Genomic DNA, 14,221 nt, shown 5'->3' with positions numbered 1-14,221 from the left:
GGATAGTTGACGATTTGGGTCGGGACCCTTCTTCAGATTGATTGTGGGAGGGGGGGTGAAGAGCGTGGAAAGCTGGAAGAGACATGGGGCAGGACAAATCCTGGTGAGTGATGCGTGGATACAGGTGAGGTGGATGCCGATCCAAAACATCACCTATCCATGTTCTCCAGAGATGCTGCCTGACTCGGAGAGTTTCTCCAGCATGTTGCATCATTTTGAGTCACAACCTTTCTACAAATCTATGTCCGCGAGTCACACTGGTCACAGGTCTTGGTTTTCTAGCCTAAAGAAAATATTTAGACTTCACTTTCTGGCGTCCAAAGTAGCTAATCTCACACGTTCACACACCAAACTCCATCTGTTACCATTTAATAACATCAATTAAACCCCAGGCTCCTATTACACAATCTTGTGTTCTTCCCAACTCCAAATCATCAGCAAATCTGGACACCCAGCATTCTCTATAGCTTCATCCAAGTCTTTGAAAAGCTGTTACCCCAGTACACTTGCTATGTAAAACACCACTTTCACATCCTGTTGAGCAAAGTGCGTTGGTCTCAATCTTGTAGCATTGTGGATTTCAGTGCTACAGAGCTGGAAACGTAGTTTTGTTAGAGAGAACTATTCCAATGATTATCTCCATGTCGAGGGAGAAAGGGGATCTCCTACTCCACCCCCCCCCCCCCCCCCCCCCCCCCACGTTTCCCTTTCTCCAGGTCCCCTTCCACCTTTATACCCTCCTCTGCCTTTATCTGACTCCCTTTTTGTCTCCTTCTCAACTCTAGGCTTTGTCCACCCATCTGCCAATCAACTCCCCTCCCCTGTATCCACCTATTTCTTGCTAGGCTTTGAGCTGCCCCCCACCCAATAAAAGCTACTTGTTAAGAAAAGAAATGACACTGTAAGACAATGTAATTTAGTTTGGTTTAGAGATACAGCGCGGAAACAGGCCCTTCGGCCCACCGAGTCCGCGCCGACCAGCGATCCCCACACATTAACACTCTCCTACACACACTAGGGACAATTTACACATACACCAAGCCAATTAGCCTACAAACCTGTACGTCTTTGGAGTGTGAGAGGAAACCGAAGATCTTGGAGAAAACCCACGCGGTCACGGGGAGAATGTACAAACTCGGTACACATAGCACCCATAGTCAGGATCGAACCCGGATCTGTAAGGCAGCAACTCTAACCGCTGCGACATCATGCCAGCCTCATAAGATTGAAAATATAGAGGAGTTGTAGACTGGACTTGACCAGGAAAATACTAAAAGTGCTGGAGCAACTCAGCGGGTCAGGCAACATCTCTGGATAACATGGATAGGTGACGTTTTAGGTTGGGATCCTCCTCGTCTGTATCCACCTATCACTCACCAGGCTTTGTCCTGCCCCTGCTCTCTTCCAGATTTCACCTCCCTCCCCTCGCACCCCACCCCACCACCAGAATCAGTCTGAAGAAGGGTCCTGACCCAAAATGTCGCCTGTCCACACCTTCCACTGATGCTACCTGTCCCGCAGAGTTATTCCTGCACTTTGTGTTTTTTTATTGCAAACCTGTATCTGCAGTTCAGTGTTTCTAAAGAATATATCCAGTTTGAGACAGCGACTTGTGATGCTATGAGGAAAGTTTAGTAGTTGGCTGTGAGTGTTGATGATTTGGTGCAACACCTGGTTTAAAAAAAAAATCTGAATCTTTGGTGAAGTTCTCAGTGGGATATTGCAGATAATGGGATGTCTTAGCTAGGGAAGACCCCACACGTCAAAAGGGCCAAAGATTTCTATTAGCACCAGAGCAAATCCCTCCCACAAGTCGAAAAAGAAACAGTTGACCACTGGCTAAAGCAGGGCCCCAAACCTCTCTTCAAAATCCTACTCCAAACACACTAAAGATTTCTGAAATACTACAAAAACATTAAAAGCTTGAAGAAAGGAAAGAAGATATGACCGATAATGAAAACATTTTTAAATGCGCCAAAATAATATAAATTAATAATCCAATCAGAGTTTTAAATATATAATTTAATAATCCATTTGGTCGGTGTGTATTTTTAATCTAATGTAAGAATGCTTTTAAATTGTAAAATTCTGTCCTGGGTTCTTATTGATGTTCCCTGCTATTCAATTCAGGACAAGATTTGCAAAAGGCTGGAAATAGTGTAGGATTCTATGCAGTTTTTGAGAAGAGAATGGGGAGATAGAGAGGTGCGGGGGGCAGCTCGGGTAAACGCGACAGAAGTTAGGAAGACCAAGGAAAGGGTTGGTGAGTGATGAAGGGAGGCGAGACTGAGGGAAAATGTTTGAGCAAGATGGTATGTGTGATCAGCGTGAACTTAGAACCGTAGAGGAACAGGCCCTTCGGCCCACAATCTCCATGTCGAACACGATGCCAAGTTAAACCAATCTCCTCTGCCTGCTGGTCTCTTAATAATCTAATTACAAATATTGATTAACCACATACATAACAGACATTTCCCCAACCCAATAATACAGCAGCTCAATACATTGTATTCAAACAGGACTTCTCAAGGAAGCCAACTTAGAAATATTTACCCTGATCTACAAGAAACCCAGACAAGGCTCAATACCTCATTCAATCAATACTCAGCAAAGCCAAACTCTGCAACATTATTTACAATATTTTACAAGGTGTATGTCTGGTTTGCAGCCGTCCAATCCATCCATTTTGCACCTAATTGACAGGGTCTGCAGATGTTCGTATTCTTTTCTTGCAAATTGTATCTATGCTCTAGATACACTGGCACCACTCCGCAGCTTGTCCTAGCTCTGCAGAGAGCAATTCCAAATTGACCAAATCTCCCAGCAGCCCTGAAGCTTTTACCCCATTTTAAAGTCCTAGCCTCTCCAATTTAGCCAGGATTAACAGTGCAAGACAAAAAAACAGTGCACCCAACCCAAGTCTATGTGGTTCAGAGTTTAGGTAGCGGTTGCAGTGTTTAATAGCCTGATGGTCATTGGGAAGAGGCTGCTACCTAACCTGGATGTCACAGTTGTCAGGCTCCTGTAACTTTTTTGCAATGGCAGGAGTGAAATGAGAGCATGGCCTAGGACGGTGTGGGTCCCTGATGATATTGGCTGTCTTTTTGAGGCAGAATAACCTGTAGATTCCTTCAATGGTAGGAAGGTTGTGGAAATCGGCCCAATCTCCCCCTATAACTCAGGCCCCCGAGTCCTGGCTACATCCTTGTAAATTTTCTTTGCCCTCTTTCCAACTTAATGATGTGTTATGGGCCTGTCCCACCAGCATGCGATTGCATGCGTCTAGCACGACCAAACGTGGTGGCTTGAGGCGTACGGCCTCGCGGGGCCGGTCGCACTTCCAACCGCGGAGCCGTCTGGAGTTGTGCGGGGCTGGTCCCGACATCATACTCACCAATCAGAGCCTGGATAGCTCAGTCGGTAGAGCATCAGACTTTTAATCTGAGGGTCCAGGGTTCAAGTCCCTGTTCAGGCGCTGCCTTTATGCTATATTTAAGAGGGAGTTAGATGTGGCCCTTGTGGCTAAAGGGATCAGGGGGTATGGAGAGAAGGCAGGTACAGGATACTGAGTTGGATGATCAGCCATGATCATATTGAATGGCGGTGCAGGCTCGAAGGGCCGAATGGCCTACTCCTGCACCTATTTTCTATGTTTCTATCAGCTGGGCAGGAGATGGGCCGACTGAATTTGGACATCGCACGGCGTTGGGCGGTTACGTAATCACGCAACGGCACGCCGGGCGGTGACATAATTGCGCAACGCCACGCGCTAGGCGTACGTCGTCAAGACACTGCGTACGGAGTTGAGACGCTGCGTACGCCCGTCGAGGCGCTGCGTACGGCCTCAATGCGGCTGCGGGCCGACAGGCTGCTCCGCGCGGAATTTCTGGACAGTGTCAATTTTTCGGACCCCACGCGATGTCGGGACCAGCCCCGCAAAACTCCATACGGCTCCGGCGATTGAAGTGGGACCGGCCCCGCGAGGCCTATACGGCTCAAGCGACCACGTTAGGTCGCGCTCGCCACCTGCAGTCGCATGCTGGTGGGACAGGCCCTTTACATTTCAATTCACTTTGGGCTACTATCGATATATCTTTTACAAATTTGTTGTTGATGCATCATTTTATTGGGATGTATTACATACAGCATGGCTCGGTAACGGCTCCATCCAAAACTGCAAGAAATTGCAGAGAATTGAGGATGCAGCCCAGACCATCTCACACACCAACCTCCCTTCCATTGACTCCATCTACACTTCACGCTGCCTCAGCAAGGCCACCAGCACAATCAAGGATTGGCACACCCTGGTCACTCCCTCTTCTCCCCTCTCCCACAGGCAACATGTACAGAAGTGTGAAAACGCACAGCTCCAGATTATTTATTGTGTACTGTTTCTTCCCAGCTGTCATTAGGTAACTGAACCATCCTATCAACAACTAGAGAGCGATCCTGAGCTGCCATCTACCTAATTTGAGACACTCTAATTATCTTCAATCGGATGTTACTGGACTTTATCTTGAGTTATATTTATTTCCTTTATCCTGTATCTGTACACTGTGGAGGGCCCAATTGTAATCATGTACAGCCTTTTCTTTGACTGGGCAGCACGCACCAAAAAGCTTTTCACTGTACCACGGTAATGTTCCAAAGATGTATAGGTGTGTAGGTTAATTGGCTTGGTATATATGTTAAATTGTCCCAAGTGTGTGCCGGACAGTGTTCATGTGCGGGGATCGCTGGTCGGCATGGACTCGGTGGGCCGAAGGGCCTGTTTCCTTCCTGTATCACTAAACTAAACTAAACTAAATATACTAAACTAAACAAGACTAATACCAAGAAATTGCCATCCTCTTTTTTTTTTCTCGCACAAGTCTCTACATTTACTCTCTGAAAATGTCTCGAATTCTGCAAGTGAACTTTTCATGGCTTTTTCCTACAAAGTTTGGCAAACATTTACTGATGATTTGAGGCCAGTTTCCAAACAGGCCAGTAAACAAAGCTTCTTTCAATTACTTTCAAATGGAATATTTCTGTGTGATCAGCATGAGGCTCAGCCAAAATCTGTTCTTGCAGAATGCTCATGACTACCGTTCTATGGCCCAATATCTTGCTCATGAAAACTAATATCGATGATTCTGAATTGCTTTTTGTTCCACACCTAGGCAGCAGGTGTTGCCTATTGCTATGGCACCTATTGCTATGTCCATCGCTTCAATATCTATCCATTGATTCTTTTCCACAGAGGTTTTTTTAGCTCCTTATTGACCACATTTATTATGTGGATTACATTTTCACTTGCATAGAACGTAGAGGGCTTCTCTGGAACGTCGGAGGTTAAAGGAGAGACTTGATAGAAGTATATAAAATTATGAGAGACATAGATAGGGTAGACAGTCAGAACTTTTTTCTCAGGGTGGAAATGTCTAACATATAGCTATAAGGCAAGAGGGGGAAAGTTTAAAGAAGCCGTGCGGGACAAGTTTTTTTTTACACGGAGTGGTGGGGACCTGGAACACACTGCCTGGGGTGGTGGTGGAGGCCAATATGATAGTGCCGTTTAAGAGGGTTTTAGAGAGGCACGTGGAAGCTCGGAGAATAGAGGGATATAGATCATGTGCAAGCTGAATAGATCAGTTTAACTTGGCATCATGTTCCACACAAAATTTGTAGACCGAAGGGCCTGTTTCTGTGCTATACCGTTCTATGTAGTACAGCAACAGGCTCTCTGGCCCACAATGTCTTTGCTGAACATGATGCCTGGTTAAATTGACCTCATCTGCTCGCATACATTTTCTTTTCACTCTACACCCAATCACACCTGAGGAGTGAACAGTGCCACAGCTGATAGAGCTGTGCCAGAGACCCGAGTTCGATCCTGACCTCGGGTGCTGTCTGTGTGGAGTTTGCACTCTCCCTATGACTGCAGAAGTGTGTGTTTCCTCTGGGTGCTCCAGTTTCCTCCCACATCGCAAAGACATGCAGGTTTGTAGGTTAATTGTCTGTAAAAAATAAACTGCCCCTAGTGTGTCTGAGGGTGGATGACAAAATGGGTTAACATAGAACTAGTGTGAACGGGTGATTGATAATTGGCATGGACTCGGTTGGCCGAAGGGCCAGTTTACATGCTGCATCTCTAAACTAAACAATGCTAAACTAAGCGAAATGAGAAAAGGCTAAACATGCATCTACGATGGGAAACCATTATAAAAGGGGTATCCTTATTAGTTTAAGGCACAATCAGTTGCCCTTTCCTCAGATGCTTCTTGGTACAGACGAGCTATTCACACTGGTTCTATGTTGTCCCACTTTTGCATGCCTGAAGAGCAGTCCCGACCCGAACTCTCACCTATCCATGTTCTTCAGAGAAGCTGCCTGACCCGCTGAGTTACTCCAGCACTTTGTGTCTTTTTTTGTAAACCAGCACTTGCAGTTCCTTCTGTCTATTCTTAATATTTTGATTGAGGAAAATTTATTTGGAAGTAATCCAAGCTACAACATACACTCTGCTTCTTCTAATCTCATAAGAGCCAGCAGACTGCTTTGTTTCTGGCTGCTCCCATTTTCTGCCGCCCCAAGTGTATTTCTGACCCCCCCCCCCCTCGGTCTCTTGGTTGTGGGTGCATTGACTTTAAACTTTGGCTCCTCTGCGGCATCTTTGGCACAGATATCCCTTGATGTGCATTTCTTTTACTCAGCTGTGGGTCGAGAGAGAAGAGCGCCTCTGGACCCGTGCCTAATGACATGTATTGTCAGCCTTGCTTCCTGTGGGGCTAATGCATTCAGTACGTCAAACACAAGCTGGCTTCGCTGGAGCCAAGTGCAACCTGCGATCCCTTTGAACTGGCCGATGAAGTGGGGAGGACCAGCCTCCAAATCAACAGTCAAATCACCGACGAATCCTGTTACTTTATTACCTTCTCAAGCAACAAGATTCCCAGTTGGCAAAGGCGAAAGAAAATTAAATTGAGGAAATTAAACAAATCAGTTTACGGAAGTAATCTTAGCATGAGAGGCAGCCAGACTTTTATTATTCAACGATGTTTAACTTGATGCAATGAACTCAGTGGTGTGTTTTGGGTGTTATGTTTTGGATGGCATGGTTCTGGCCAAGTTGCTAGACTTGCGAGTCGGAGACCTGATCCAACAACTCTGAGACGGGACTTCAAATCCCACAGCGGAAACCGTGGAATTGAAACTCTGTTCCTAATCTAGAATTAGGGCGGAAAGTGAACACACAATGACTAGTCTTGTAACGATGAAGCTACTGGATTGTGGTAAAAGAAAACCAATCTGGTTCACGGTTGCCCTTAGCTGGTCCGGCCTCCATGAGGTCCATCACAGCGATGTGCTTGGCTATGTAATGGCTCAGCCGGTAGTTGAGGTGCAGCATTGAGATGGGGAATGGGCACCTCCACCAACAGCACTCTGCTGGTTCAGAACGGCAGCTAACCAGCACTGTCCCAAGGCCAGTTAAGGATGGGCAATAAAAATGCTGCTCTTGCTTGCAGCCTCTGGATCCATCATGAGTTCATAAGTGTTAGGAGCAGAATTAGGCCATTGGGCCCATCAAGTCCACTCCGACACACAACCATGGCTGGTCTATCTTTCCCTCTTAACCCCATTCTCCTGCCTTCTCCCCATAACCTCTGACACCCGTACTAATAAAGAATCTATCTATCTCTGCCTTAAAATTATCCATTGACTTGGCCTCCATACCCTTCTTTGGCAAAGAATTCCACAGTTTCGGCACCCTCTGACTTGAGAAATTTCTCCTCATTTCCTTCCCAAAGGAATGTTCATTAATTCTGAGGTTATGACCTCTAGTTTCCAGACTCTCCCACTAGTGGAAACATCCTCTCCACATCCACTCATCCGTTCCTTTGTTCATGCATCATTCATCCATCTATCTGTCCATCCATTCATCCCTCCCTCCATTCATCATCCATCCATCATTCATTCATCCATCCCTGAGCCCATCCATTCATCTGTTCATTGGTCTATCATTGATTCATCTATCCATCCATCCCTCCGTCCACGCATTAAATTAGACAGTCCTTACAACACAATACATGCACCTTGCACTCAGTAGCCACTCGCTCCTGCCTTTCACACAGAGAGTGGTGAATCTGTGGAATTCTCTGCCACAGAAGGTAGTTGAGGTCAGTTCATTGGCTACATTTAAGAGGGAGTTAGATGTGGCCCTTGTGGCTAAAGGAATCGGGGGGTATGGAGAGAAGGTAGGTACAGGATACTGAGTTGGATGATCAGCCATGATCATATTGAATGGCGGTGCAGGCTCGAAGGGCCGAATGGCCTACTCCTGCACATATTTTCTATGTTTCTTTGTTTCACGTAGAGTCATTTGGACAGGTACATGGATCGGAAAGGATTTGAAGGATATGAGTCAAACGTGGACAGGTGGGTTTAGTATAGAGGGTATCTTGGGCAAGTTGGGCCGAAGTGCCTGCGCTGCTTCCGTGCTGTATGGCTCTATGACTAAGTATCTTAAGCTGAAGCATTGGTGGCATACTGTCAGGATGCTTCACAGCTTGGTTTGGGAACACCTCTGCCCAAGACTGCAAGAAATTGCAGAGAGTTGTGGATGTAGCCCAGTCCATCACACGGACCCGACTCCCCGCCATCATCTCCATCCACACTTCATGCTGCTTCAGGAAAGCAGCCAACATAATCAAAGACCTTTCCTACCCCAGTCATTCCTTCTCTCTACTCCATTTGGGCAGAAGACACAGAAGCACCACCAGTCCCAGGAACAACCTCTTCCCCTCTGTTATCAAGCTTCTGAATGGTCCTTCCTTAAGCTAAGGTCCTGTCCAATTCACCCCAGTCCCATTATGGAACGGCCTTGATGGAGTGGATACAGAGTAGATGATTCCGAAGAACTGATGGGCTGAATGGCCTAATTCTGCTCCTATGTCTTGTGATCTAATCTTCATGTTTTCCATTCCAAGGGTTTGAAGGGTCAAAATGATTTTTCAGGTCAGTACGTTAACTTATAAACATGGGCAAGGGCTGTGAGTTTACCCTGGGATGAGGCTAGTTCAACTTTATAATCTATTAGGTTTATAATTGTCATGTGTGCCGATGTACAATGATAAGCTTTGTTTTACATGCAATCCAATTGGATCAGATTTTTCCACACATAAATACAACCAAGTTAAACTCGAGAACAATATATAGAGCAAAGGAGAAGGTACAGAGTGCAAAATATATTTCTCAGCAATGTATCACATCAGTTTCATAGACAAATTCCTTAAGGTCATATGACAGGAACAGAATTAGGCCATACAGCCCATTGCGTCAGCTCCGCCATTCGAACATGGCTGATCTATTTATCCCTCTCAACATTCTCCTGCCTTCTCCCCGTAACCCCTGACACCCGTACTAATTAGGAATCTGTCAATCTCTGCTTTAAAAATACCCAATGACATGGCCTCTACAGCCTTCTGTGGCGATGAATTGGACAGATTCACCACCCTCTGGCGAAAGAAATTCCTCCTCCTCTCCATTCTAAAGATACGTCCTTTTATTCTAAGGCTGTGCCCTCTGGTCCTAAGTGCGGCCTTTTGAATGAATCCAAATTTTGTAGAACAAATCATTTTCATTTTATTGATATGTTTTTCTTCGTCTTTTATTATTTTAATTTTAATCTTAAAATGAACGTATTTAGAATACCAAAGAGCACAAGAAGATTCAACGAAATAATCCTATATCTAATTGAAGTTTCTTGGATGCGGCCTTATTAGATTACAGCTAACTTAATGCTGCCTTCCAACATGAAAAGGTTCCCCACCCCTGCCCTAGACTCTCCCACTACTGGAAACAACCTCTCCACATACCGCTCTATTCTGTGCTTTATCAAATAAGCCAGTTAATTGTCCTTTCTCAAAGCTAACCCAAGTAAAATTTGAGTGACGGGTCATGAATTTCTCAGGAAAACAGTCTCCCTTTGCCTTTCAACAAAAGAGAGTCTTTCAGCCTGGTGCGGTTGTGATTTACATAAACTGTCACTCTCGTAGACAAGCATTATCCATTTAAATAGTGAGCTCCGAGGAGATTAGTGAACTGGTGTGGAAAAGTTACTGAAGCTGACAATCTGAGAGCAGTGCGTTCCAATTAACATAGAAGTCTGGGGGGGGGGGATTATTTTTATGGTCGGACAAGACCTGTACTAATTCAAGATATCTATCAATTCTGGCTCTATCCATTGTACTTGCGTCTGTACATGCAAAACAAAGCTTCTCACTCTCACTCGGTACACATGACAATAATAAACCTAGGAGATAGTAAAGTTGAACTAGCCTCATGCCCGGGTAAACTCACAGCCCCGGCGTATGTTTGTGTCGGTGTGCTGGCCGGAAACGCATTTTGCCCTTTTAAATCTTTGCAATTGAAACCTTGAAAATTGGATTATATAAGAATGTTCCCATACGGCCCATCGAGCCTACTCTACCATCCGCTCATGGCAGATCCGGGCCACCTATCCCGAGTTTGCAATTAGCATTAATTAAATAATGTCAGCACGGTGGCGCAGCGGTAGAGTTGCTGGTTGCAGCCCAGGAGACCCAGGTTCGATGCTGACTATGGGTGCTGTCTATACGGTGTTTGCACGTTCTCCCTGTGACCTGCGCGGCTTTTCTCCGAGATCTTCGGTTTCCTCCCACACTCCAAAGGCGTACATGTTTGTAGGTTAATTGGCTTGATATAAATGTAAAATTGTCCTTGGTGTAGTGTTATATTAATGTGTGGGTATGGCTGGTTGGCGTGAACTCAGTGGGCTGAAGGGCCTGTTTCCACGCTGTATCTAAACTAAGCAAAACTAAAAGGTGGTGAAGCCTCATACTAGGGTAAACTCACAGCCCTGGCACATGTTTATGAGTTAACATGCTAGCCTGAAAATCATTTTGCCACTTCCAAAACCCTTGCAATGGAAACCCTGAAAATTAGATCATAAGACTTAGGGGCAGAATTATCGAGTCTACTCTACCATGGCCTCTTTGCAGATCCAGGCCACATTCCTGAGTTTGTAAATGACATTAATCAAATCAGAGGCAGGCAAAAATGCTGGAGAAACTCAGCGGGTGAGGCAGCATTTATGGAGCGAAGGGATAGGTGACGTTTCGGGTCGAGACCCTTCTTCAGACTGAAATCAAGGCGGCACAGTGGCGCAACGGTAGAGTTGAGACCCAGGTTCAAACCTGACTGCTGGTACAATCTGTACGGAGTTTGTACGTTCTCCCCTTGACCACGTAGGCTTTCTCCTAGTGCTTCAGTTTCGTCCCACACTCCAAAGACATGCAGGCTTTAGGTTAATTGGTTTGGTAAAATTGTAAATAGTTCCTGGTGTGTAGGATGGTGTTAGTGTGCGTGGATCGCTGATCGGCGCATACTCAATGGGCCGAAGGGCCTGTTTCCGCACAGTATCTCTAAACTAAACTAAACAAAATTTATAAACATGGGACTGAAAAGAAAGTGTTGGTACGCTCTTTCGTGAGAGTTTGGTTTATGTATATAAAATAGCGCCATTAAATGTGGTCCCTCCCCCTTCAACCCGACCATATTGGCTTGAGCTGAATGTTGCATAAATCACTTAAAATAAATCATTTAATCGTGACATCAAGCTAACAGTGAGAAGAAAATTGAGGCTTTATAACATGCACATTAATTTTGCTGTTGCACAAGGAATAAAATGAAGAAGTTTCATTTTTTTTCGTGTGTTCCGTTCCAGTGATTGATTTGTTATTGTAGAAAAAAGAAATGCAGATACTAGTTTATACCAAAGATAGCCACAAAATGCTGGAGGAGTAAGTCAGCGGGTCAGGTAGCATCTCTGGAAAAAGTGGATGGGTGGCGTTTCAGGTCAAGGCCCGTCATCAGACACAGAATAACAAATGGATTTATTATTTATGTGTCTCAGTTACTGAAGGCATCCGCCAGATCCAGAAGGAAGAGGGGGTTGCTGTGTTGGATAGCAGGAAGTTCCCAGATATGCCACAATTGTGGAAATGTGATGGGACATGGGATTAATAGCAAACATTCGATACTTGAGCAAATGCCGTTATTTATTCACCCTGAGGCAGAGTCTAAATGGTGGAGAAATTAGAAAGGAGAAGAAATTGTGTAAGGGTTAGGAAGAGGACATTTTGGGTAGCATGGTGGTGCAGCGGTAGAGTTGCTGCCTGTCCCTCTTTCATGACCTAATTCACAACTTTTTTTCCTCATGGACATTTTTCATCATGTTGAAAAAACGCCCCAACCTACTTGATGCCACAAGTACCTACGACTAGCATCACGACCTACCTACGACCTCGTGACGACCATGCTGCGAGTATGAGTCAAGGGCAAACTCGGCAGAGGTCGTGAATTAGGTTGTGAAAGTGGGACAGGCCCTTTACAGCGCCAGAGACCCGGGTTTGATCCTGACTGTGTGCGCTGTCTCCATGGAGTTTGTACGTTCTCCCCGTGACCGCGTGGTTTTCCCCCGGGTGCTCGGGTTTCCTCCCACACTCCAAAGACGTACAGGTTTGTAGGTTAATTGGCTTCTGTAAATTGTCCATTGTGTAGGATAGTGCTAGTGTACGGGGTGATCGCTGGTTGGCGCAGATTCGATGGGAGACGGACCAGTTTCCACCTGGTATTTCTAAAGTAACGAAGATTTACAAGGATGTTGCCAGGACATCTGGGTCTGAGCTATAGGGAGAAGGGCAGGCTAGGGTTTTATTCCAGTAGGCTGTGGGGTAATCTTATAGAGGTGCATAAGATCATGAAGGGAATAGATCGTTTGAATGCACAGTCTTTTACTCAGAGCAGGGGAATCAAGAACCAGAGGACAGAGGTTGAAGGTGAGAGGGAAAAGATTTAATAGGAACATGAGGGTAAACCTTTTCACACGGAGGGTGGTGGATATATGGAATGAGCTGCCCGACGAGGTAGGTGGGGCAGGTACAATAAAAATGTTTAAAGGACATGTGGAAACAAGGTGCAGATGCAGATGCAGATACTGATTTACCAAGGAAAGACACAAATGTTAGAGTAACTCAACGGCTCAGGCAGCATCTCTGGAGAACATGGATATGTGACGATTCAGATCTCAGTCTGAAGACCCAAAACGTCGCCTATCCAAGTTCACCACGGATGCTGCCTGACTCTGCCTGAGTTACTCCAACATTTTGTGTCTTTCCTCAAAAGACACTTGGACAGATACATAGATAGGGAAAGTTTAACAATCTATGTTAGGTGTAGCCCAAACACAGGCAAATTAGACAATTTGGTTGGTATGGAAGAGTTGGGCAGAAGGGTCTGTTTCTGTGCTGTATAACTTCATATGACTCTACAGTTGATGGGGAGAAATGTTTCACCTGCAAAGAGTAGGAGTAAACGGGTCCTTTTCACAATGGCAGGCAGTGACTAGTGGGGTACCGCAAGGCTCAGTTCTGGGACCCCAGCTATTTACGATATATATATAATGATTTGGACGAGGGAATTGAATGCAACATCTCCAAGTTTGCGGATGACACGAAGCTGGGGGGCAGTGTTAACTGTGAGGAGGATGCTAGGAGGCTGCAAGGTGACTTGGATAGGCTGGGTGAGTGGGCAAATGCATGGCAGATGCAGTATAATGTGGATAAATGTGAGGTTATCCACTTTGGTGGCAAAAACAGGAAAGTAGACTTTTATCTGAATGGTGGCCGATTAGGAAAGGGGGAGATGCAACGAGACCAGGGTGTCATGGTACACCAGTCATTGAAAGTAGGCATGCAGGTGCAGCAGGCAGTGAAGAAGGCGAATGGTATGTTAGCATTCATAGCAAAAGGATTTGAGTATAGGAGCAGGGAGGTTCTACTGCAGTTGTACAGGGTCTTGGTGAGACCACACCTGGAGTATTGCGTACAGTTTTGGTCTCCTAATCTGAGGAAAGACATTCTTGCCATAGAGGGAGTACAGAGAAGGTTCACCAGACTGATTCCTGGGATGTCAGGACTTTCATATGAAGAAAGACTGGATAGACTCTGTTTGTACTCGCTAGAATTTAGAAGATTGAGGGGGGATCTTATAGAAACTTACAAAATTCTTAAGGGGTTGGACAGGCTAGATGCAGGAAGATTGTTCCCGATGTTGGGGAAGTCCAGAACAAGGGGTCACAGTTTAAGGATAAGGGGGAAATCTTTTAGGACCGAGATGAGGAAAACATTTTTCACACAGA

General features: G+C 45.4%; 1 non-coding gene across 1 annotated transcript; it reads left to right on the top strand.

Moving 5' to 3' along the window:
• The first annotated feature begins 3,402 nt into the window (after positions 1-3,402).
• trnak-uuu lies at positions 3,403-3,475 on the top strand. Its single transcript has one exon. It is a non-coding gene; the product is annotated as a tRNA-Lys (tRNA).
• Positions 3,476-14,221: the final 10,746 nt, after the last annotated feature.

Source organism: Amblyraja radiata, chromosome 21 (assembly GCF_010909765.2).
Source record: "Amblyraja radiata isolate CabotCenter1 chromosome 21, sAmbRad1.1.pri, whole genome shotgun sequence".
NCBI lineage: Eukaryota > Metazoa > Chordata > Chondrichthyes > Rajiformes > Rajidae > Amblyraja > Amblyraja radiata.
This window is presented reverse-complemented; position numbering and strand designations above follow the sequence as displayed.